This window comes from Ictidomys tridecemlineatus, chromosome 5 (genome assembly GCF_052094955.1).
Source record: "Ictidomys tridecemlineatus isolate mIctTri1 chromosome 5, mIctTri1.hap1, whole genome shotgun sequence".
In the NCBI taxonomy this organism is placed as follows: Eukaryota; Metazoa; Chordata; class Mammalia; order Rodentia; family Sciuridae; genus Ictidomys; species Ictidomys tridecemlineatus.
The window spans coordinates 183535785-183561023 of NC_135481.1; the positions used below are offsets into that span (position 1 = coordinate 183535785).

At 36.8% G+C, this 25239-nt stretch overlaps 1 protein-coding gene across 6 annotated transcripts in view; it reads right to left on the reverse strand.

Moving 5' to 3' along the window:
* Zhx3 (zinc fingers and homeoboxes 3) overlaps window positions 1-25239 on the reverse strand; it is a 138097-nt gene that overhangs the window by 12803 nt on the left and 100055 nt on the right. Inside the window, exon 3 of one of the 6 annotated variants that reach the window (XM_078051788.1) lies at window positions 4252-4310. The exons of the other annotated variants lie outside the window; for them this stretch is intronic. The gene's annotated coding sequence lies outside the window, so the exon portion shown is untranslated. The remainder of the gene's footprint in view (window positions 1-4251; window positions 4311-25239) is intronic. 6 annotated transcript variants of the gene reach the window in all.

The following is a 25239-nucleotide window of genomic DNA, read 5'->3' on the forward strand; positions in this document are numbered from 1 at the left end:
CTCTTATCAGAAACTGGCATCTGCCGGGCCCTAGGGGTGTGTTGATCTAATCTCCAGAGATTACCCAACAAAACTCCTAAAACCTGATTAGACCTAAGGCCGGGCCAAGAGAACTCCCCTCATAGAACTCTGCAGCAGCTCCACCTGTGAAGTGCATCATTTTGGTCTGTGTGAACAAACTCCAACCAACAGTACTTCCCATTCTGTTCTACCTTATACTGGTGAGAAGGAAACCTGTGAACTATTTCAAGAACTTCTAGTTCTAGGTTACACCAGCCAGAAGCTTCGTGAGCCATACAAAGAGGAAGGGGTTAATAACCCCCAGCCTTTGCTCTCTCTCACCCAGTACAAAGCCCAAGACCAAATGGAAAGGACAGTTGGACATAGGCAGTGACTATTGTCATCAACTTCAGTGTGACAACTTCAGTATGACAATTCTTTCATTTTTCATTAGGAGACATCATGCCCCCTCATCCCTTTTTGATGCTCTTGCTATACAGCTTATTTGATTAATATATATTCATAAATTTTTTCCTCATTTTTAGGTTTTTTTGGTGACAGGTATTTTTCCTTGACTTTTGAGGGCTAGAGTTTATGTTTTTTGTTTGTTTCTCTCATTTCTCTTCCTCTCCTTTCTTCTCCCACTAACAGCCAATTTCTTTTGTTCTCTATTTTTTCTCCTTCTTTATAAACATCACTTGCTATATCTCTTCAACATTCTCTCTATTCACATTTTGAACATATTAAACTTTCTTCTACCTTCTTATCACATTTTCATTTCCCTTATTTTTACCATTTTTGGGGAATTTTTGGTTTATGTAACTCCTGCCCCCACAATCATATTGTAGCAGTAATTAGCACTGTGGAGAATACAGTGGACAGCTGCTGTTTCATGACAGACTATCGCATGGTTATTTGTTGTTTTTGTTGTTGGCAATTGCTACCCGCCATTCCTAGTTTGGTGGTTGTTAGTGCTGTGATGTCACATTAGGCACTGGGTCTTTATTTTAATGCTGTATATTGTCTGCTTTGGTTGTGTTATTATCTGTTTCCATTTTTTCTGTAAAGTGCTGGGAATCTGCAGGGACACAAGCTCACCCAAGTTCTGCTGCTGAACTAAATCCAGCCAAAAGAGAGTACATCTTGCTCCACACACAAATTAACCACATTCAAACTTCAGCTATACAAAGCCTAGAAGAAAGAAACTCCCCAAACTAATGATCAAGCCCCAAGTAGAAATGGCTGGGGGTGGGGGGTTCTCAGGTGTCATTTATGGATTTCAACTCCTACAAGAAAAACAGAAAATTAACACAAAGTCTGTGAATGCTGCCCCTATGAAGGGTCTCAATCTAGATGACTCCAGGACACTTTTGCAAGTGATGGGTGTGTCCTAAAAGGACCCACACACAACACTGGAAGAGAAACCCATCGCAACAAATGCATAAAGCTCAACACAGGAATACAAGGAAAAAACAAGGTAACAGGATGCCTCCTAAATTTCATAATTCACCAGCAACTGACTCTAAAGATATTGAAGTGGATGAAATAATCAGATAAGGAATTCAAAAGAAGCACATGAAAATGATTAATGATTTTCAAGAGTATACATCCACATATTAAAAAAAAAAAACCCAACTGAATATATTAATAAAGTCAGTACAGGGATGAGGTTGTGGCTCAGCAGTAGAGCGCTTGCCTCACATGTGTGAGACCCTGGGTTCAATCCTCAGCACCATATAAAAATAAATAAGTGAAATAAAGGTGGGCCTGGGGATGTGGCTCAAGCGGTAGCACGCTCGCCTAGCATGCGTGCGGCCCGGGTTCGATCCTCAGCACCACATACAAACAAAGATGTTATGTCTGCCGAGAACTAAGAAAAAATAAATAAATGTTAAAATTTTCTCACTCTCTCTCTCTCTCTCTCTCTCTGTCTCCCTCTCTCTCTCACTCTCTCTTTAAAAAAAATAAATAAAATAAATGGAATGGTGCAGCCTTTAAAAAAAAAGAAAGAAAGATATTGTGTCCAACTATAACTAAAAAATAAATATTAAAAAAATAAAGTCAGTACAGGATATAAAAGAGAATTTCAGTAGGAAAAAATGAAATGTTGACAAAGAACCAAACAGGAATCTTAGAAAGACACAATATATCAAATAAAATGTTCAGCTGAAAGTCTGTCTAACAGAGTAAACCATGATCAAAGCAGAATCTCAGAGTTGGGAGACAAGTGGCCAACCTTGCACATTCATACAGTATTAAAGAGAAGAAAAGGGCTGGGGCCGTAGCTCAGTAGCAGAGAGCTTGCCTAGCATGTGTGAGGCACTGGGTTCAATCCTCAGCACCACATAAAAATAAACAAATAAAATAATGGCATGCTTTACAACTACCAAAAAAAAAAAAAAATAAAAGCAAAGAAGTAACCATGACCAGAATAATAAAAGAACTCTGAGACAACGTTAAGAGACAAAAAACTGCTAATATTTTAGAGGGTTGTAAGAAATAGACTAATAGAATGGATAACCACTTCAGGAAAATAATAACAGAAAATTTTTCTAACCTCAAGAATGAAATGGAAATTCAGATACAGGATGCATTCAGAACCCCAAATAGACAAGATCAAAAAAGAACCACTCTGTGAAACATTATAATTAAAATCCTTAACATATAGAACAAGGTTAGAATTTTAAAAGCCTCAAAAGAAACACAACAGGTCACAATTGAGGCAAGCCAATCGGAATTAACTTCCAATTTCTCAGCACAAAATCCAAAATCCAGGAGGGCATGGAACAATGTGTTCCAAGTTCTGCAAGAAAATATCTGTCAACCAAGATCACTAAATCCAGCAAAGCTACCCTTCTGAATCAGGAGAAATAAAAACCTCTCAAGATAAACAGAAATTAAAGAATTCATGACTATTAAGCTGACACTAAAGAAAATATTTAAATATTTTACAGAGGAGAAATTAAAAATAAACCCTACTCCAGTGCAGTGGCACATGCCTATAATCCCAGAAGCTCAGGAGGCAGAGGTAGGAGGATTGCAAGTTCAAGACAGCCTCAGCAACTATAAAAGGCCCTTATTAACTTAGCAAGACCCTGTATAAAAATAATTTAAAAATTAAATGGCTGGGTATGTAGCTCTGTGGTAAAGTCCCTGCGGTACCAAAAATAAAATAAAACAAAAAAACTACTCAACAGAAAGTCCCAGATTGACTCCAATATAACAACACAGGGTGATTTCAACACACGCCTGTCATCAACACATAGATCATCCAGTTATAAACTCAGTATAAGATTGGACCTGAAAAATATTATAAATGAAATAAACTTAACAGACATTTATAGAATATTTCATCCAATAACATTATTCTCAGTGGTTCATGGAACCTTCTTCAAAATAGAACATATTTTAGGCTACAAAGAAACTCTTAGCAAAAAAAAATGATAGAATTCATTGCATCTTATCATAACAAAATGAAATGAAATTAGAAATCAACAACAAAAAGACTTATAGAAACTACATAAACAAACAGAAACTGAACAATATACTTTTGAATGATGAATGGGTGATATATGAAATCAGGGGAGATTTAAATTTTGTTTTGTTTTGTTTTTCCAGCATCTTTGCTTTCATTTATTAGAACTATTTGCTATACATACTTGCTGAATGTATGCAGTAAGTAAGTCTTAACTTTAATTCAATTTTATCTCTAGTAACTGTCAGAATGCTGTACAAATATTAAGTTTTCAATAAATACTTATTAGAAATTTATTGAAAGCATGGCTTCTTTATTGATTCTTGAACTCTAGATGCCAGCATTATAATGTATAAACTTCAACCAAAGCACACTGATATTTAATAATACAGTGTCAAACCTTCAACTTTGGGAGATGAAATATCTCTTGCTAAACTTTTCTCATCCACCCAAATATTCCTTTTTTTAGCTGGGTCCTCCTCAATTTTTTAAAATATTTTTATTCTAATTTGTTATATATGATAGTAGAATGCATTATAATTCATATTACATATATAGAGCACAAATTTTCATATCTCTTCTTGTATCAAAGTTTATTCACACCATTCATGTCTTTTTCATACAAGTACTTAGGGTAGTGATGCCCACCTCATTTCACCATCTCTTTTTAACCCCCTTCCCCCCACTCCCCCTCCCTCCCCTTTGCCCTATCTACAGTTTGTCTAATCTTCCCATGATCCCCCTCCTATAAAAATTCTTATAATGAAACAACATACCAGAACCTCTGGGACACTGTGAAGGCACCTTTAAGAGGAAAGTTTTCATCTGTGAGCTTCTACATAAGAAAATAAGAAAAGATTCCAAATAAACAATACAATGATACATTTCAAGGCCCTTAAAAAAAACAAGAACCAATTTCAAAACCAGAAGGAGGAAATAATTAAGACCAAAGTCAGAATCAGTGAAATAAAAAAATAATATAAAGGATCAATGAAAAAAGAGTGATTCTTTGAAAAGACAAACAAGATTGATAAGCCCCCGAATTAATAAAATTAGAGATGAAAAAAAAAATCACCACAGATGTCACAGAAAAATCAAAAGGATCACTAGGACTATTCTGAAAACATACTCCAATAAATTGGAAAATCTAGACTAACTGGATACATTTCTAGATATATACACCATAACAAAATTTAATCAAGATGACATATAAAACCTAAACAGATGGATAACTGGTAATGAGATAGAAGCAGTAATAAGAATCCTTCCAACAGGAGGGGACTCAGTGGTCTGAGATGTCTCCAAGCTGCCAGGAGACAACATAATGAATGGCCTCAGTGAGAATAGGCAGCAAGAGTTGGGCCCAGGAGGCCCAGGAAGGGCCGGTGACTGAAGCTACTCAACCAATGGCCCGGGTGTGGAGCCCTGCTCACAGGCCCATCCCCAGACTCATCCCGGGCTTGATACAGTGTCAAACCTTCAAGGGCAGTTTGGTCTTTTAGGAAATAGTCAGCGGTGATCTTCTACCAATATCTGGACAATTCCCCCATAGTCCCAGTCATATTACACCCAAGATATTGAGGAACACCATGGGCTGTTTGTGGAAGGCTGCAAGGCAAGGGAAGCAGCCTTTGATGAGAATTTCCCTCGTTGGGACTCTGATGTTGTAGCTTTTACTCTAGCCTTGGCTGCTTCTGAAGCTGTCAGACCTCTGGCCAACTGAATCAACTGTGATAAGACGACTGGTAAGGTGACTCTCTGCATCAAAGGCTAAGATAGAAGCCTGTGCCCTGTGTAGTTAGTCATTAGGAAGGAATGTAATCCAGAAGAGAATATAACCAGAATACAACTATGCACATGGAATGAGGAAGCACACCGAGAAAAAGAACAGCCCTTGAGACTGTTGGAACTTGCTTCCAAAGAAGTCCTGGGATGTTTCTGACTTATCACTTTGCAACTACTGAGTGATCCTTTTTTGCATTTGTGAAAACTCAGATTTTCCCTCTTAAAGGATAGTTTTACAAACAAAGTCTAAGAAAAAGTGCCAATCATAGAACCCATAGAAATTAACCAAGATGACAAAAGAAATTAAATAGATATAGTTAGGAATCTTTATTCATTAGGATTGGAAAGCTATTGAAAGAACTTTGAAATTTCAGAATTTGTGGTCATCTCATTATCAGCCTACAGATAGATCTTAGTGTAATATTGAGATCTATGTATTATGAATTACTTTAGATGAATAGTAAATAATCGAATATGAAATAAACACGTGTTTATTATGAGATGCATATATTTGAAAGACCATGCAAAATTGGGGTTGGTGTGGGAATAGATTTTTTTACATTAATGTTTAAACAAGATATGGTGTGAGAAGTTAACCTGCTTATCCTCTGTCTGCCAAATTGAAAATTATTCCTAACAGGTATCATTGTTAGTGGTTTGGGATTTTTGGTTTGCTTTTTTGTTTTGTTTTTTTTGGGGGGCTGTCCTTTAAAAAAAACTATATGCCTTCAACTTTTTCCTAACACATATACAAATTGATATTATAGATATTCTGCTTTTTTCCTCTTTTAAAATCAAGGTGTAATATGACAAGGCAGCATAATATATGCCTCTATCAACATCTTGGGATTTTTTTTAACATTTTTTGGGGAGATATATTAGTTTTTCCTTACTTTTTCTTTCTTTTTTTTTTTTACAATATAAGGCTGTATCTTGATATAATGAACTAATCATCTTTTGGACATCTTGTTTCCAAAATGTTTTATTATTTTCTATGATTTTGTTCATGTTTATTCATTTCCCACAGAGTAGACTTGTATAAGTGGAATCTCTTGATTAAGTGGGGTGGGGGTTACCAGGGATTGAACTCAAGGGCACTCAACCACTGAGCCACATCCCAAGCCCTATTTTGCATTTTATTTAAAGAAAGGGTCTCAATGAGTTGCTTAGTGTCTCACTGTTGCTGAGGCTGGCTTTGAACTCTTGATCCTCCTGCCACAGGAGGATCCTCCCAAACCACTGGGATTACAGGTGTGCACACCCCTGACCCCCATGCATTGGTATTTTTAATAGGTATCATCAGAGTGCCCTCCTTGGGATTCTACCAGTTTATCTCCCTTCAGCCAGTGATTTCTGTGCCTATTTCTCCACAGCCTGGCCATTCAGATCTGATTTTAAGAGAATCTGACAGTGAAAACTAATTTCTGTCATTTTAATTTGCATTTCTCTATGAAGGCAGAAATATGTTTTCAATACGTAAGAGCCATTTGTTTTGTATCTCTGTGAACTGCCAGTCCATATCCTTTACTCATTTCTTTTGTACATCAATCACTAAAGAAGTTAGCCCTTTGTGGTAAGAGATGGAAATACATTTTCTCAATTTTGACTTCTGTATAGCAAAAGAAAAGTGTTTTAATATAGCTGGATACATTCAACTTTTCTTCTTTTGGGGCTTCTAGATTTTGAGTCATACTTAGAAAGGCTTTGTCACTCCAAGATCATGAAGGAATACTTTGGTTTTATTTAAATTTTTTAGTTGTTAATAGACCTTTATTTATTTATATGTGGTGCTGAGAATCAAACCCAGGGCTTCACATATGCCAGGCAAGTGTGCTACCACTGAGCCCCAGCCCCAGCCTGGAATGCTTAACAATTAAAACTGTTATTTATTTGGAATACCTTAGGTTCTGGGAGTGCTACTGTACCTTCATTGAACTTCTTTTCCAAGGTTTTTCTGGCTATTCAGTTTCTTTCCTACTGTGGAACTTCAGGATCAATTTGACTCCTTCCAATTTTTACAAAAGCTGTTGCTGTTTTTATTTGGGTTGCAGTAAATGTACATGATTTAAAGTGAAAATAGATGTCTTCCTCTCCAGTAATGTGATAAGTCTCCATTTATTTGGATACTTTTCATGTCCCCAGACTTTTTTTTTTAATGTTTATTTTTTAGTTTTTTTCTTTTTTTTTATTGGTTGTTCAAAACATTACAAAGCTCTTGACATCATATTTCATACATTAGATTCAAGTGGGTTATGAACTCCCATTTTTACCCCAAATACAGATTGCAGAATCACATCGGTTACACATCCACATTTTTACATAATGCCATATTAGTAATTGTTGTATTCTGCTACCTTTCCTATCCTCTACTATTTTTTAGTTTTAGATGGACACAATATCTTTATTTTATTTTTATGTGGTGCTGAGGATTGAACCCAGTACCTCATGCATGCCAGGTGAGCACGCTACAACTTGAGCCACATCCCGAGCCCCCCCCAGATGTGTTTTAAAGTTTCCTTCATACAGGTTCTTGCATATTTTTTTTTTGTTACAACTGTCTCAAGTTTGGTTTGTTTGGGGCTATTGTGAATGAAGCTGTGCTGTTTGTAAATTGAATGCTATTGATTTTTTCTTCATTCAGTTTTTGGTGCTCTATTAAATTTTCTGTGTTTTCTTTCTAAAAAGGCTTCCAACAAAGAAAAGTTTAGGACCAGATACATTCTCAGCTGAATTCTGCCAGACCTTTAAAGAAGAACTAATGCAATACTCCTCAAATTATTCCATGAAATAGAAAGGGATAGAAAACTTCCAAATCCATTTCATGAAGCCAGTATCACAAACCAAAACCAGAAAAGAACAAGTCAAGCAAAGAAAACTAAAGAACAACATCCTTGATGAACTCAGATGCAAAAATTCCTAATAAAAATAATAGCAAGTCATATTCAACAACATATTAAGAATATTGACCAAGTTGGTTTTATTCCAGTGTTGCAAGGATTGTTTAACATAATGCAAATCAATACATGTAATTCATCACAGAAATAAAATTAAAGACAAAAATCATTTAATCATCTCAATAGATGCAGAGAAAGCCTTTGGCAAAATTTAGTATCCATTCATGATAAAAACACTGAAGAAATTAGGGATTTATCATCATAAAGGTTATACCACATACAAATTAGGGATTTATCATCATAAAGTTTATATACCACAAACCCAAAGCCAATATCATAGTGAATGGGGAAAAACTGAATGTGTTTCCTTCCAAATCCCAAACAAGACAAGGATGTCCACTCTCACTACTCCTATTCAATATAGTACAAGGAATTCTAACTAGAGCAATTAAGGAAAAGAAGAAAATAAAAGAATCCCTGAAGTCAAATTATCATTGTCTGCAGATAATACGATTCTTTATTTAGAATATTCAATAAAAGCTTCATCAGAAGACTGCTAAAGCTAATAAATAAATCAAGATAGTAGCAGGGTACAAACTGCACCCCCACCCCCCGACCCCCCACAGGAATAAAGCTAACCAGGAGGTGAAAAGAACTCTACAATGAAAACTATAGAACACTGAAGAAATAAACTGAAGAAGACAAAAATACAGAAAGATCTCTCATGTTCATAGATAGGCAGAATCCATATTTTTTAAATGACCCTACTACCAAAAGCAATATACAGATTCAATGCAATCCCTATCAAAATACCAATGATATTCTTCACAGTCCTACAATTCCTTTGGAAGAATAAAAGATCCAGAATAGCTAAAGCAACTCTAAGCCAAAAAGAAAACAGTGGTAGAGGCATCATGATACCTGACTTCAAATTATACTAATGAGCTAGAGCAACAAAAACTGCACGGTACTGGCATAAAATCAGACACATAGACCAGAGGTACAGAATAGAAGACAGAAAAACCCACACATCTACAGTCATCTGGATCCTTGTCAAAGGTGCCCAAAGCACATGTGGGAGAAAAGACAGCCTCTTTAACAAATGGTGCTAGAAAAACTGGTTATCCCTATGTAGAAGAAAGAGAGTAGATCCTTATAGCTTTACCCTACACAGAAGACAAATGAAAATGGACCACAGACCTAGGAATTAGTCCAGAAACTATGCGACTCCTAGAAGAAAGTGTAGGGTCAACACTCCAACATATAGGCACAGGCAATGATTTTCTCAATAGGATCCCCAAAGCTCAGGAAATAATGCTAAGAGTTAATAAATGAAAAGGCATCAAATTAAAAAGCTTTTGCACAGGAAAGGAAACAAGTAGGAATATGGAGAACCTACAGAATGGAGAAAATCTTTCCTAGCTACTCTTCTGACAGAAGATTAACATCTAGAATATATAAAGAACTCAAAAAACTTAACACTAAAAGAAAAATAAATGCAATTAATAAATGGGCAAATGAACTAAGCAAATATCTCTCAAAAGAATAAATACAAATGGACAACAAATATATGAAAAATGTTCAACATCGGTAACAATTAAGAAATGCAAATCAAAACTAAATACAGTGAGATTTCATCTCACTTCAGTTAGAAAGGCAGCCATCAAGAATACAAAAAATAGGGGCCAGGGTTGTGGCTCACTGGGAGAGTGCTTGTCTAGCATGCATGAGGAACTGGGTTTGATTCCCCACACCACATAAAAATAAACAAATATAATAAAGATATAAGAAAATGTGTCTCATGGTTATTTAAAAAAAGAATACAAAAAATAATAAATTCTGGAGAGGATATGGAGAAAAAGGATCATTTTTACACTGTTGATGGGATTGTAAATTAATACAACCTCTATGGAAATCAGTACAAAGGTTCCCCAAAAGAGTAGGCAATGGAACCACCTCAGTATTTATCCTAAAGAATTAAAGTCAGCATATCTCAGCAGCACATGCAAATCCATGTTTACTGCTGTATAATTCACAACAGGAAAACTATGGAACCAGCCTAAGGTGTCTGTCAATGAATGAGTGAAAAGAGAATGTGGTGTTGTGTGTGTGTATACACACACACACACACACACACACACACACACACAATGGAGTTTTATTAAGTCATAAAGAACAATGAAATTATGTTATTTGCAGTACAATGGATGAAATTTGAGGACATTATATTAAGCAAAATAAGCCAAATTCAGAAAGTCAAGGGTTATACATTTTCTCTCCCATGTGGAACCTGGAGAGGAAAATGGAAAAGAAAGCAAGGTGGCAGGGGGATCTCATGACAATTGAAGGGAAAGGGACCAGAGGTAGAGAGAAGAGGAGGACAGAAGGGGAAATGCTAGAGAATGTTCTTAGCCAAATTATATTGTTATACTGTGTTCATGTATAAACATATAACAACAAATCCCACCATTATGTACAACTATAATGCACCAATTTAAAAAATAAAATGGCCATGGGATGTAGCTCAGTGGTGGTAGAGCGTCCTAGGTTCAATCCCCAGTCCTGCAAAATGATGATGATGAGTTGATGATGTGGTAGTAATGACAACACTGATGATAGAATAAATGTATAACTCAGATAAAAAATCTTAATTAAAACCCAGTTCTTGGGATGGGGATGTGGCTCAAGAGGTAGCGCGCTCGCCTGGCATGCGCACGGCGCTGGCTTTGATCCTCAACACCACATAAAAATCAAATAAAGATATTGTGTCCACCTAAAACTAAAACAACAACAAAAAAAGTTCCATTGATTTTTTTCTATTCTCTAATTTGTTTATTTCTGTTCTGATTTTTATTATTTTCCTTTCTTCTGTTAATTTTAGGTTTAGTTTGTTGTTCTTTTTTTTTTAGTTCCTTAAAGTGTAAAGTTAGGTTTTGATTTTGCAATCTTAATTTTTTTTTAATGTAGGTATTTATAGCTATGAAGTTTCCCTCTTAGTACTGGTTTTTCTGCATCCTATAAATTTGTGGTTTTGTCTTCACTTGTCTCAAGATGTTTTCTAATTTATTCTTTGACTCATTGGTTGTTTAAAAGTGTGTTAATTTTTGCATATTTGTGAATTTTCCAGTTTTCCTTTTGCTATATTTTTAGTTACAATACTGTGGTCAGCAAAGATACTTGGTATGTTTTCAGTATTTTTAAATCTGTTATGAGTTGTTTTATGTGCTAGCATGTGATCTATCCTGAACAATGCTCTACGTAGACCTAGAAGAATATGTATTCTGCTGTTGTCTGCTATACAGAGTGTTCTGTACATGTCCAAGGGTCCAGTCAATCTACTGTGTTATTCAAGTCTAATATCTTGTTCTTGAGTTGATTCCGCAAATAAAGAAAATGTCCTTTTATCAAAGTTTTCTACCAGAAACCACAGCAAACATTAGATCTAATAATAAACATCTGAGTAAAAAGACAGAATTTCTACTATCACTAGTCAACACCGTAGTGAGAATTACTATACAGTGAAATAGTTGATTAAAAAAAGAAACATGAGAAATCTTCATTAAAATGTAATGGGACTGGGCTGGGGCTGTAGCTCAGTGGCAGAGCACTTGCCTTCCACATGTGAGGTACTGGGTTTGATTCTCAGCACCACATAAAAATAAACAAAATAACGGTATGCTTTCCATATACAACTACAGAATTTTATTTTTTTTTTTAAATGGGACAGAGCTGGGAATATAGCTCAGTTGGTAGAGTGCTTGCTTTGCATGGACAAGGCCCTAGGTTCAATCCCCAGCACCACAAAATCATCATCATCATCATCATCATCATCATAATGGCTGGGGTGATAGCTCTGTTGGTAGAGTGTTTGCCTTGCATGTGTGAGGCACTGGGTTCGGATCCTCAGCACCACATAAAAACAAATAAATAAAATAAAGATATTAAAAATGCTGAGTTAAAAAATAAGAAGACAGCTAGCCACAGTGGCACACACACTGTCATCACCAGTACTTGGGAGACTGAGGCAGGAGGATCATAAATTTGAGGTCAGCTTGGATAACTTAATGAGACCCTGTTTCAAATAAAAAATAGAAAAGCCTGAGGTGTGTCTTAGTGGTAGAGTGTTTTCCTAGCATATGTGAGAATCTGGTGTAGCTCAATAGTAGAGGGGAGGGGAGAGGGAAGGATTGAGGTTGACGCCATTGTTTGCAGATGAGGGGACTAAGAAGAAAATGCCCTAAAAAACTAATAAGAAAACTGAGTAAGATGATCAGATAAAACAAATTTACCCAATGATCAGTATACCCTGCAAACTGGGTGATCAGCAGTGGAATGGTATGAGTACCTGTTCCTGCAGTGTTGAGCAGTTTAGTGTAACAGGAACAGTGTTTGTATGAGAAGGGGTCCTGAGAACTACCACAGACGCAAAGCTTTGTCAAACTGGAACCCTGCTTAGCAACCTCATCTTGCTGAAGTACTGTCTGCAACAATTAACCATAAATTCCATGAGTTTACCTATACTAGGGAAGTGGGTGGAATTTGGATACTCATAGTTCTCAAATATTAATTCCAAAACTAAACAAATTTGACCATTCCATGGTCAAAGACCTTTGGCACCCTGAAATTCACAAAGGCACAATGTGACGCAGAATTCTCAGGAAATGTGCAGTTTTTACATTCTAAAAAAATCCCTATAGGGGCTGGGGTTGTAGCTCAGTGGTAGCGCACTTGCCTGGCACATGTGAAGCCCTTAGTTTGATTCTCAGCACCATGTATAAATAAAAATAAAGGTCCATAGATAACTAAGAAAAATATTTTTTAAAAATTGCTATAGTTACAATCATTCTAAACACTTCATATCTGTGAAATTACACTATTTAATTGAAAAAAAAAAGCATAAACTCCCATGCACTGGAAATGTCAAAATGTCATATTGAGGCCAGGTGTGGGGAAAAAAAATAAATCAACAGATTCTCCCCTGAAATCATGTCAGCTGCTCTAGAATTCAGCCTAGGCTACAAGTTATAAAATGAACGAGTACCTCTGAAAATGGCTGTTTGGCATGAGTCAAGGGATCCCAATGGTGGCAATGGCTGCTATAAATTCCCAACAAAATCAGCAAGTTCCATCTCAAAAGTCTTCTGAGGCAGAAGATAACATTACACACAAGAGTGAATCAATTTTCACTGATGGTGCTATATATACACTAGAAAGTCCAGTTCAATTGTTCATGAACTTTCAAACAATAATCCTTCATTGTCTGCTGAATTGCCTGCCTTCAGAACTGAAGAATATCAGCTATGGGTATTTGTGTGAGCTGTAAACATCAGAGAACTTTCTCTAAATAACTGTTCCTTGTGCTTTCTTCTGTAGACATTGATTTCAAGCACACAACCTTTCTTAGAGAGGTAAGAGGGCTTTGCTTCATGCCACAATGCTTCCTTCACAACCAAACAATAGTGGAAATTAAGTCTTCAAAAATACATTTGGGGCTGGGGTTGTAACGCAGCAGTAGAGAGCTTGCCTTGCTTATTTGAGGCACTGGGTTCGATCCTTAGCACCACATAAAAATAAATAAAGGTATTGTGTCCATGTACAACTAAAAATTATTTTAAATACTACATTTATTCTTTCTCTATGGTACTTAACATATTCATTTTAACATTAAAATAAATTCAATGTATCTATTCAAAGATCTAAGATGAATAGAGCAATATTCAAAGAGAAGTTATCTGCTTTTATATGAAAACATTCCAATTTATACAAAGCACATTGAAAAATGAAATTAATATTTTTCTTAGAAAAACAACTACTATTTAAGAAAAGGAAGAAATGATGAACCATCTCAATTGCAGTGATGTGAACTTTGTACTTCTTTAAAAATAGCGATATTAATAAAGTCAAAACTCTCACAAACAAAAATCTACCACTATCACCAGTGACAAGAGATAATGAATTTATTAATTTAGCCCTGGATACTCCAATGACAAAGATATGATAAAAGGGTAGCTGACTGAAATTGAGCCAATAATCAAATTCAAATGGACTTTAAAACAATGGAAGCTTAAGAATTTCTAATGTGCTTAATCACAGTTCTTTCAACTGGAAAAGAAAAGCCTGGAGATTCTGCTGACATCTGAGATGATAAGAGAAAAATTTTCATTACTTCTATATATCAAAGATCAGACATTACTGAAATGAAACTAATAATGAACAACTTTAGCTTGTGTTTTGAACAATGTTCAATAAATGCTACTGCAGATATCCCTTAAGCAAGTAATCGTTCTTGTCATTATTACCATGAAATTTTACAACTGCAGATTTTAATTCCTGTGGTAGTTATATTTGAAGTTTAGTAAAAAAAAATAAATAAATAAATTTGTTTTAGTGACCTTGTTCAAAGATGATGAGACCAGAATGTGAAAACAAAAGGGTAAAGTTCAAGAATCTCTGGAATGACTACATATTCATATTTCATAGACCAGCCATGAAAACTCACTGATTTTATGTATCTTTAGTTCCAGTGTATTTTATTCTACTTTATTAACTTAGTAAACTGGGTGCCCATATGTTGGTAAATAATAACTTGAGAGAATCTTTGCCTTTAAGAACCTCATTGACATCCTAGAAGTTCTAGAAAGCAGCTTCCTCCCTCTCTTCCTTTCTCAGCAGCTTAAGCTTACCCAGCACTAATTCTGACCACAATTCCAAGGCTCTACATCAGATTTTTTACCCATGCATTGGTCTTTCAGTTAATAATATTGGGAAACAGGACAAGATTTCTCATATCAGTATGAAAACAGAAGTCAATAACTCAACAAAGGTCACTGTTAAATTATCATTAGCACATTTAGTTGACCAACAGAATTTTAAAATTTTAAAATGTCTGAAATTGAGATCAAGTTGATTTTGTTAAATTTTGTAGATTAAAAATGGCAAATGAGAAATATAACAAGGGTACAAAATCCTGCTCTGTTCAATATAAATAAAAACTTCATTTGCAAACATGAGTCATGCCTTATTCAATTCTAACAAACCCAAAGCAAAAGGCCATTTTTCAGACAACCAGGGAAACATGAACACATTCTAATATTTTAGTTTATTTCTCCTGTGTTTAAGAAAACACTCAGGACACTTTATGGTTTAGAGAACAGCAGTATCTATCACCTGATTCTGAGTGGAGCTCAGCTGGGAGAGTCTTCTGCTCTTTGTGGTACCTCTGGAGCTGGAGCATCTAAGATGGTTTCACTCACACATCTGACTCCTGGGCCAGGACAGTTAGAACCGCTGGGGTCTGTTCAGCATTCACTCTCTTTACAAGGCACCTTGGGTTTTCCCACAGCATGGTGGTTAAGAATAAACCAACTTCTTATGGGATGTTTAAGTTCCAAGAGAGGAAGCAGAAACTATAAGTCATCTTAAAATCTAGGCCAGGAATCTGCAGTGTCACTTTTGACTTTTTTGTCAACTGGTCAAATAAGCTACAAAGTCTGTTCTGAATAAAGGACAGGGAAAACAGACTCTTCATGGAAGGAGCGCAATACCCACACAAAGGAGGAACAGAATTAATGGTGGTCATTTTTTGGAGCCCATTTGCTACAAACTAGGTATTACATGACATTAAAGTATTACTGTTAATATTACTATGTATGATAATGGTGTTTCAGTTATGTCACAAAAGTCCTAATTGATTGGTGAAACGCACTGAAATATTTATGGGTAACATAATTTGTCATATGTGATTTTCCTCGGAAAACAAAAAGCAACCCATGAGGAAAAAAAGGGGGGAGGGCGGGGTTGATTGGGAATAGATAAAATAAATTTGACCTTAAATTGACGATTATTCAAGTTGGAGCAAGAAATGTATGGTTCATTCTAAGTCTATGTATAGTTCACATTTTCATAATAAAAAAAGAAAATCTCAGGCTTATGTAAAAATGAAAGCTTGCATCATAAATGAAGCTTAAATTTATATTTCTAAAACATGTTATTTTAAATGTTTCTCTTTCCTTCCTTGGAAAGCACTTCGATCAGAACAATCAGATTCAGCCACCTCAGGTTGCCCAAACCAACCCTAAATAAGTTGGTTGGCTTTCTGAGATGTTTCCATGACCAATCAGAAAACTAAATTCACTTCAATTCCATTCCTCAAAGTTTATCAAAGCCTGCAAAGTACTTTCACAGCACTCTCATCCATTCCCATAGCCTCCCAAGTTGGTTCTTATTGCTCCTTCCCCCATTTAGCTTTCAGGGGCCATAGAACAAGAAAGGGGAAGTGATATGAACAGGCCACACAGCAGATCCATGACACAGCCAGATATTCTGACTCTAAATCTTTTCTTTTAGACTGCATTCACCCTGAATATCTACTGAACAATAAATCCTCTCCCTTTATTTTAACATGTCTTTCTTACAGAGGGCTTGAAGATTTTACAAGATGAATTATTGCAGGGTTGTTTTTTCCTTTTTTCTTTATCTTCTTTTAATTAAAAAGCATGTCAAGGCTATTATAATCCTTAATATTTTTAGTATTTTTACACTGTCAGAAGAGGGGTTATATTATTTACTCTTTTGTCTGAATAGAGAATCTGCTACAGTGAAGCTGAGTGATTAGACCAAGGTTAATCAGTAGGAGTCTACAATAAAAAGAACATAGGAAACTGTCCCTCCTCAGGAATGTGTGTGGGCAGGACTTGGCAGTGTAGTGGTTCTGCTGGTTAGATAGTCAGATTTCTGCTGAAAACAAAGGAAGAAGCTACCAAGAATTCATGTCTTTTTCCAGTCCCAAATCCTCAGTGTTAAAAGAATTTCAGGTCCAGAGCTGGTCTAATTTTGCTTTACGGATACTTAAGGGTCATAATACTTTTTACACTTAATAATCACCATTCAGCTTGAGGGCTCAGGGCTAGAGCTCTGCCTTGTCACATCACCAACAAAATAGCCTGCTCTTGTCAATGATAATAGTTCTCTAAAGTGTACAATAATTTATTTTTTTCAAATCCAGAGAGATTATTAAATAAAGAGGCCTCAGAATTAAGACTATATATTTCAACCACTAACCTTTGCATGAATTACTGTGAAAGAATCACTACCAGGCAGTTAGGACATCTCCAGAGACAATGAACTCAATATCTACTGACACTGAAAAGATGTTTGAAAAATGGTAACTGGCAACAAGTATACATGCAAAATTACCTTCCTATTGGTTGTATTTTCCAAATTTATGCCATCTCTGGTCTCAAAGAGCTATTGTGGTTATTAAGCTATCCACCTATACCTTGAAAAGTACTCTGGGGCTTGCTCCTTGTCAGGGCACCTTGGGTTTTCCTAACTACCTGAAGTTAACTGCACTGTATGAAATGTGAGCAAATGTATTATCTCAAGGGGAAACATTCAGGAGGAAGTATGTACTCTGTCTCACTATTTCTTCTCCAGCCTGGCAACTGGCACTGCTCCAGATGGTAGCTACTCTATTCACCTAAAGGGAAAACAAGGAGCTGGAGATAGCTCAGTGACACAGCCCTTAAGTAGCACAAACAAGGCATGGGGGGTTTGAGATCTAGCACTGAAAAGAAAAAAGGGAGAATAATGATTAACCCATCACTATATATTCAAGGTGAGCAAGAAATAAGCTTTATTGCTTTAAGACACTGAGGATTTTGGAGTTACTGGTGACTGTAGCCTATCTTAACTGATACACAGTCTAAGGAAGCCAAACAAACATGCCAACAAGAATCAAACAATAAAGCTGGGCACAGTGGCATATGCCTGTAATTCCAGTGACTCAGGGGCTGAGGTAGGAAGATCACAAGTTTGAGGCCAGCCTCAACAACTTGGTAAGGCTCTAAGCAAATCAGTGAGGTCCTGGCTCAAAAATAAAAAGGGTTGAGGATGTAGCTCAGTGGTAGAGTGCCCCTGGGTTCAATCCCTAGTACATAAAAAAAATCAAACAGTAAGCCACATGTTACAGCTGAATCATGCTCAGGTTCAGTAGGAGCATAGAAAAGGTCTTGCCATTATCCTTCAAGTCTTCTGGGAATCTTGGGTAAAATCTCACTACGGTGACAACATTTGAATTAGAATTTGAGGGGGTGAGTAGAAACTGCCAAGTAGGTAAGTTGAGAAAAGGGTGTTTTAGACAAAGGGATACTTTATGCCAAGCCAGAGGAAGAGGAAAATGTGTCTGAAGAGCTACAAGGCATATAAAATCTGAATGTGGTACATTTATTGTGCAGCTAATGCAGATGAAGCTTCAGGGCCTGAGTTGCATCGGTACCTTTCAAAGCCTGTAATGATTATCTGTCTACCTAAATAGCCTATAGATTCTATCCTTATTGGGTCATAATTTTCTGCTCATATTACGTATACTTATATCTTTTTCTTAGAAGGCTCCCTCTAAATAATCAAGTTCCAAAAAAGCTGAATCTGCTTTCAATGAGGTGGAGAGGGATGAAATGATTTTAGGTTTACTGAGAAAATATGTGACTTTCCACATGACACTTTTTTCAACATTTGAAAGAGTCTCTCTTCCCCCAAGCCAATTATCCTCAGCCCCTGCACTCTGGGATTGGGTAACTCTGTACCAGTTCCACTGCTCTCCTTGGAATATGCTTTCATTTGTTTATCGTCCTCACCAGAGTGGCACTCGAATCTAAATCTCAATCTCCAGATGCAGTCTGAGTGTATTTATCACCTCATTTATGGAGTTTCTTGTATCTTCTTTAATTTTTCATAAACAATCATTTGCTACTCAAATGATGCCATATTATTTATGAGATTCCCCAGAAAAATATGGATTGGTACTCACTGTCAGTACCATAATACACCTGTTTGTTTCAGCTTAGGTTTGGCAGAATTTGAGGAACAAGTGTAGTAAAGAAAAAGTGAGTTGATTCATTTTAACAAATATTTACTAGTACCTAACTCTGTGCCAGGCAACACTCCAGGTGCTAAAATATAGGAAAGAAAAAAAATTCTGTTTTTCCAGAGTTTCCATCCTACTTTGAAAGGAGAGAGACAATATACAAATCAGTAAATGAAATCGGGTGTTAGACAATAGTAAGTGCAATGGAGAAAAACAAAGCAGAGAAGGATAGAAAGAGTTTGGTGGATGGGGAAAGGGTGAGATTGCAATTTTAGATAATGTGATCAGGAGAGGCCTCACTTGAGAATGCAACACTAGAGCAGAGACTTGGAAATGCAGAAGGGAGTCATGGAGATACACAAGGAAAGCACATTCCAGACAGAGGCACCCGTGTTGTCAGTGCTAGGATCTTGAGATGGAAATGTGCCTAGTATGTTCAAAGAATAGTAAAGAGGGCTGTAAATAGTAAATAGGGCTGGGTGGCAGTAGTTGAGAAAGGACAGTGAGACCTGGTCAAAGAGGTAGGGGTGGGAATCCACACAGGGCTACTATGATAGTTTAAGTTTTTCTGAGACAGGCAGTACACCAGAGAGGACGTTGAGCAAAGGGTTAATATGATCCAACTCATGTCTTACAATGAGGGTCTGCTGGCTGTGTTGAGAACAGACTGTAGGAAAAGCCAGTGGAGACAAAAGGAAATCTATCAGGAGGTTGTGGCAGCAATCCAGGCAATAAAGACAGTTACTTGGATCTGAATGCTAGAAATGGAGTAATACAAAGTGGCTGAACTCTGGAAACATTTTGAAAGTAAAGCACTTCCTAAAGGGCTGGATAGAGGATGTGGACACTGTATCCACAAGAATCTAGGATGACTCTCAGCATTTTTAACTTAAGCAACTGCAAGGATGGAGTTGCCATCAACCAAATCAGGTGAACCTAGTAAGCTTCATGCAAAAAGCAAAAGCAAATCTGTACTGCTAAGAATGGAAAGTCCCTTTCTAGGGGAAAAACTAGATTTAGCTGGTTTGGTCACAAGTGTTTCAGGGAATTAATGGGTCAGACTGCTAATGAGAAGGGAGGCTATGCAATGCCAGTGTTCCCAGTGAAAAGACTCTGGCTTTTGCCAAAACCTGCTCAAACCCACAGAGAAACTATAGAAAGCAGAGTGGGACAGAGAAGGATAAGGACAGAGGAGCTGGGAGCAAACCTAGGATAGAATAAAATGTAATGGGTCAGAAACTGTATCCTTGGAGGTATGAGATAGCTCCTTTCAAAGTTAAATGTGTTACTTTAAAATGCCCTTGCATCCTATATTTTATTCCAAGTACAAAAGTAAATTATTTTATTAAATTTAAAATTTAAAAAGCAACATGAATGGTTTGTACTCAATGTGGTTTTCCCTCTGAAATTACATTTGTTTTGTTTTAATTTAATTCTTCCAGTGTAGGTAAGAGAGTTTATAGGCTAAATAGCTTGCAGATTGGTGAGCTCTTGAGAAAAAAAAAAAAAAAAACAAACTCTCTGGCTGACCCTATTGGATATGATGTTCTTCCTCCTCCTCATTCCAGGCTTAGTCTACATTGATAAGTTCCTTCAAAGACCTCACTATAAAGTCCAGCAGGATTTTTTTAAAAAATATTTGTTAGAGGTTGTAGATGGACACAAAATATATTTATTTTTATGTGGTGCTGATGATCAAACCCAGTACCTCACACATTGGGAGACAAAGGCTTTACCACTAAGCTACAGCCCCAACCCCATCCAGCAAGATCTTAAACACAAGATGTCCAATTTCACCCATAGCAAGGAAGATAAGAATTAAAATTACTCTTTAGTTGCTTTCTTTCACTTATTTGGGTAAAAGCTTGAAGCATTTGATAATATGCTGAGTCAACAAGGGATTTGTAGAAACAGGTACTCCTACACACTAGTTGTAGGAATGAAAACTATTTAACAATATCTAACAAAATTGTAAATGTTCCTTGCCTTTGATTCAGTAATTCTGCATTTAAGAATGCAGCCTGCCAATATACGTGTGTGTGTGTGTGTGTGTGTGTGTTTGTGTTTGAAATAATATAAGGTAATCTTATATTATTTCAAACACACACACACACATTGCAATAGCAAAGGACTGGAAATTACCTAATTGGCCACCAACAAGAGATAGTCAACTAAATTATGTTATATCTACACAATGCAAAATATGTACTTGTAAAAAGAATGAGGTTAAACCATACTACTATGGTTTAACTGAGACATCTTGATATACACTTTTTAAAGCAGAAACGCAGAAAATAAAACATGTATTTGTGCAAGATATATTACAATACCTTTAGAAAAGTATACACGAAAACAATAGTAATGGTGTTTTCTCTTAGGAAGGAGGAAAAAGAAAATGGAATCTGGGGAAGCTTTCTCCTGTGGGCCTTTCTAAATTCTAATCAATATAAATGTGCTATGTATTCAAAACAAAAAAATTAAAATTTGAGTAAATACATAAATGGGAAATGTTAGCACATTTCCCAAATTGTGTGGGTTGTCTGTTACTAACAGCAACAAGAAAGTGGGGCAGAGATCCTTACAGAATACTGGGTTATTGGGGGTCGAAAACCAAATAGAGCTCCTTTACATTTTAAATTCTAAGAGCTACAGATGTGCTTTTGGTTTAACTCCTGTAATGCTGCAAATGGGCTTTGCCTCCAACTAAATATAATAGCTAAAAGGAAATATATTCCATTTGCCTCCAGCTTAAAGCTATGGTTCCAAAATAACTTGGAAACTTCCAATATGAAAGAATGGGACATTATATACATTCCAAACTGTTTCCCAATTAAACATCCTTTACAAACTTGTTATCCAGTCTCTAAGTATCTATCACACCAAGACCTGGGAGCTAATTTTTACTACAATAGTTTATTACAAATTTATTTTTCTTAGTTGATCCTGGTTCCCAAGTTTTAGATCTTCTTTTTGGGCACAAGACAGTTCAACTCTTTGTATTATATAGTGAGTCAACCCTCTTTTCTACATATGGGTTTGAAGCCCAGTTGATCACCATCATTTCAACCTTTAATAGTCGCTTCTACAGTGTAAGCATCCTAAATTAATTCCATATTTTCCTTAATGACCAGTTCTTCAAACTTTCTAATTTGTCCCTGTCCCTCTCAAAATGTGGAACCAGTGTTTGCTTTTGCTTTTTCATAGTACTGGGGATAAAACCCAGAGGTGCTCTATGACTAAGCTACACCCTGAGACCTGTTTTTTTTCTTATTTTGAGATAGGTATTTTGAGATAGCCCAGGCTGACCTTGAACTTTCGATCCTCCTGCCTTAGCCTCAAATTGCTGGGATTACAGGCTGGCAGTTACCCAGAAGCTGTGTTTTGTTATTCTACTACTACCATTATTATTACTACCAGAATAGATCTAGGTGCAAAATCCATTTCCTTCTTCCTTTTGCAGAGAAAGAATTTAGGTGAGATAGCAAGACAAGGGAACACTACCGAATTTGGGCAAGACTGGTATTCTTGCACCTCAAAACCACTTGGGAATACATTTTCACACACACACATTTATAATTCTGATACAGAACTTCTGCACTTTCTTCACCTTAGCCTTTGCTTTCTACCTTCTCATCTCAATAATGTGAGCCCTTCCCTGAATACTCTACCTAAATGTCTAAGTAGGTCCCCCAACTCCATGCTGAATTGTTCTTGATAACAACATCATAATTGTTTCTTTAATAAAAGTTTATTAAAATTTGTCATTAGATCTTTATTCATTTCTTTTCCTGCTCACTGTCTCTCACCTTGGCTAAGCCCTAAGTTTTATAAGGTTAAGGCCTATATCTATTGGATCCTCAGCATCTAGCACATAATGATGAATGGATGAATAAGTGGGATCTGAGAATGGAGTTAAAAAACTCTAACATCAGAGCTGGTCTGTGTCCCAGTCCCCTGCCATTATGAATTGTGTATTCCTAGGCAAATGACTTAATTCCTTATAATCTGTTTCCTCATTGGTGAAATGAGGAGATAATACCTATTCTCACAGAACTAATATATTCACTAAATTGATAAAAAGTATTCAAAAGGCTTTATAATGCTATCTAGCACATAGTAAATACTCAATAAACCTCAATAAATAGCTACTACAGCTGTTCTAATTTTCACTACCTCTCACTCCGAGGCTGGTGCTGAAGGATGGCAATTAATTGAAAGTATACTAGCTGTTTCATCTGGCCCATTTCCCCACTTCCTTTTAAAAACTGGTAAAGATCCTAACATGAAACTTACCATCTTAGCCATTTTCAAGTATAACATTTATACTGTTGGTTAAGAGACCTCTGGAAATTTTTCATCTTGCAAAACTGAAACTATCCACTGAAAAACTATTCCCTCCTCCCTCCTTGTTCCCACCTGTAGCCAGTAGCAGCCACCATTCTACTTTCTAAGAGTCTGGCTACTTAGGACACCTCATACATGTGAAACCATATTCAAGATGTATCCCAACCCAGAAGAGAATGAGATGGAAGCTGTGTTTCATTATCCTGCCATCACTACTAGTACTACCAGAACTCTAACTAGGCATAAAGCACTTGTCTTTTGAAGTCTGGTTTATTTCACTTAGCATCACCCCTCAAGGCTCATCTGTTCCAGAATGTGTCAGAATTTTATTCCTTTTTTGTGAGGAGCCACTCCAAATGCACACACCTTTAATTCCTGATGCACCACGAGGATCTAAACAGTCACTGTAGTCTGGCGTGGTAGTGCCATGACTCTGACTCTGGCTTTTCCCTCACTAGGATAACAAGGCATGACCCTAGGGGGCAGATGATTCCCAGAGGGGGTAAGATACACTCACCTGTTCTTTTGTAATCCTACCCCTTGCCTCATTCAAATGGCTTCTCCTCAGTAAAAGGGTTCAGCAGTGTTCCTCTCTTTTTCCATGGACCCCAAGGTCAGAGACACCATCACAAGACACCCCCCACCACCACCACCAAAAAAGGGTATTTCTCTGTATCTGAGTGATTATCTCATGCATGCCAGCCCATTTCACCTGAAGTGACCTTAAGTGTTTAGCCATGGAACTCGACACTGTTTAAGGCTGAATAATATACTGCTGCGTGTATATGTCACATTTTCTTTATCCATTCATCTGTCAATAGACATTTTGGCTGCAATAAACCTGGGAGTTCAAATATTTCTTCAAGACCTTGCTGTCAGTTCTTTGGGTTACTCAAGTCTTTTCTTCCTTAGACTCTCCACAGTCCTGTGATGCTGGCAGAGCAACACAGCTGTAGGAATCTTCAGTTTGCCTTTACATTTTCACTCTTTCTCAAGCTTGCTTCTTAGTCCCTTCTGATGCCCTCTGGGTTCCACCAAACAGGTCAAATTTCAAATTTATTTCACTTGTCAAGAAGGGAAAGAAACATTAAACCTTTCCTTGTCCTCTCTGTTGGAAAAGCTAAAGGTCCCTCATTCAGAGGAGGGTGTTGCCACAGACCTGAGCAGAGCAGAGCAGCAGGAGCCCAAGGGCCTGGCACCTGGAGCAGAGAATGGCTGTGGCTCTGCCTCAGTTGGCCCAGGGCAGTTAATAAAGTTCACTTTATGGTAATATTTTTAAATGCTGTTACCTGTTTTCTATGGATTAGTGAGATTAAGTACCATTGATTTGGCTGATCAGTCTTATGACTTAAGAGCCAGGCTATTTCTACACAAATCTACTACTTCTAATCTTATACTGCTACAAATCTACTAATTGGAAAAACTGGACGTGATCAACAAAGTTTCATATTTTCCAAGACCTCTTCAGGATCACAGTCAATTTCACATTGCTAGGTGAGGGGGCACGCAGACCAAAGTGTTGACAGTTGAAAGTACTTAGGGAGGTTGCTGGGGGTGTTTGCACTCGGGTGTCCCAGGGGAAGTAGGGGAAATGGGCCTCAGCATCTGAATCTCTTCTAGACTATATAGTAATAAAGTCAATCACAATAATATTGTGATGGTACAAACAAAATTCCAACTATTCACAATCATCTTCAAATCAGAAATGAAGTACACATACCTCTCTATTCCCATCTCAACTCTCTTCCTACAGAACAGGGTGCACATATATGTTCACATGTGCATGAACACACACAAACTTACCAGTGAGATACTCCTAAGAGTATTAGGAGTGAGTTAACTTCCACAAATTTCCTTTCTGTGAGATTTCAGGAGCC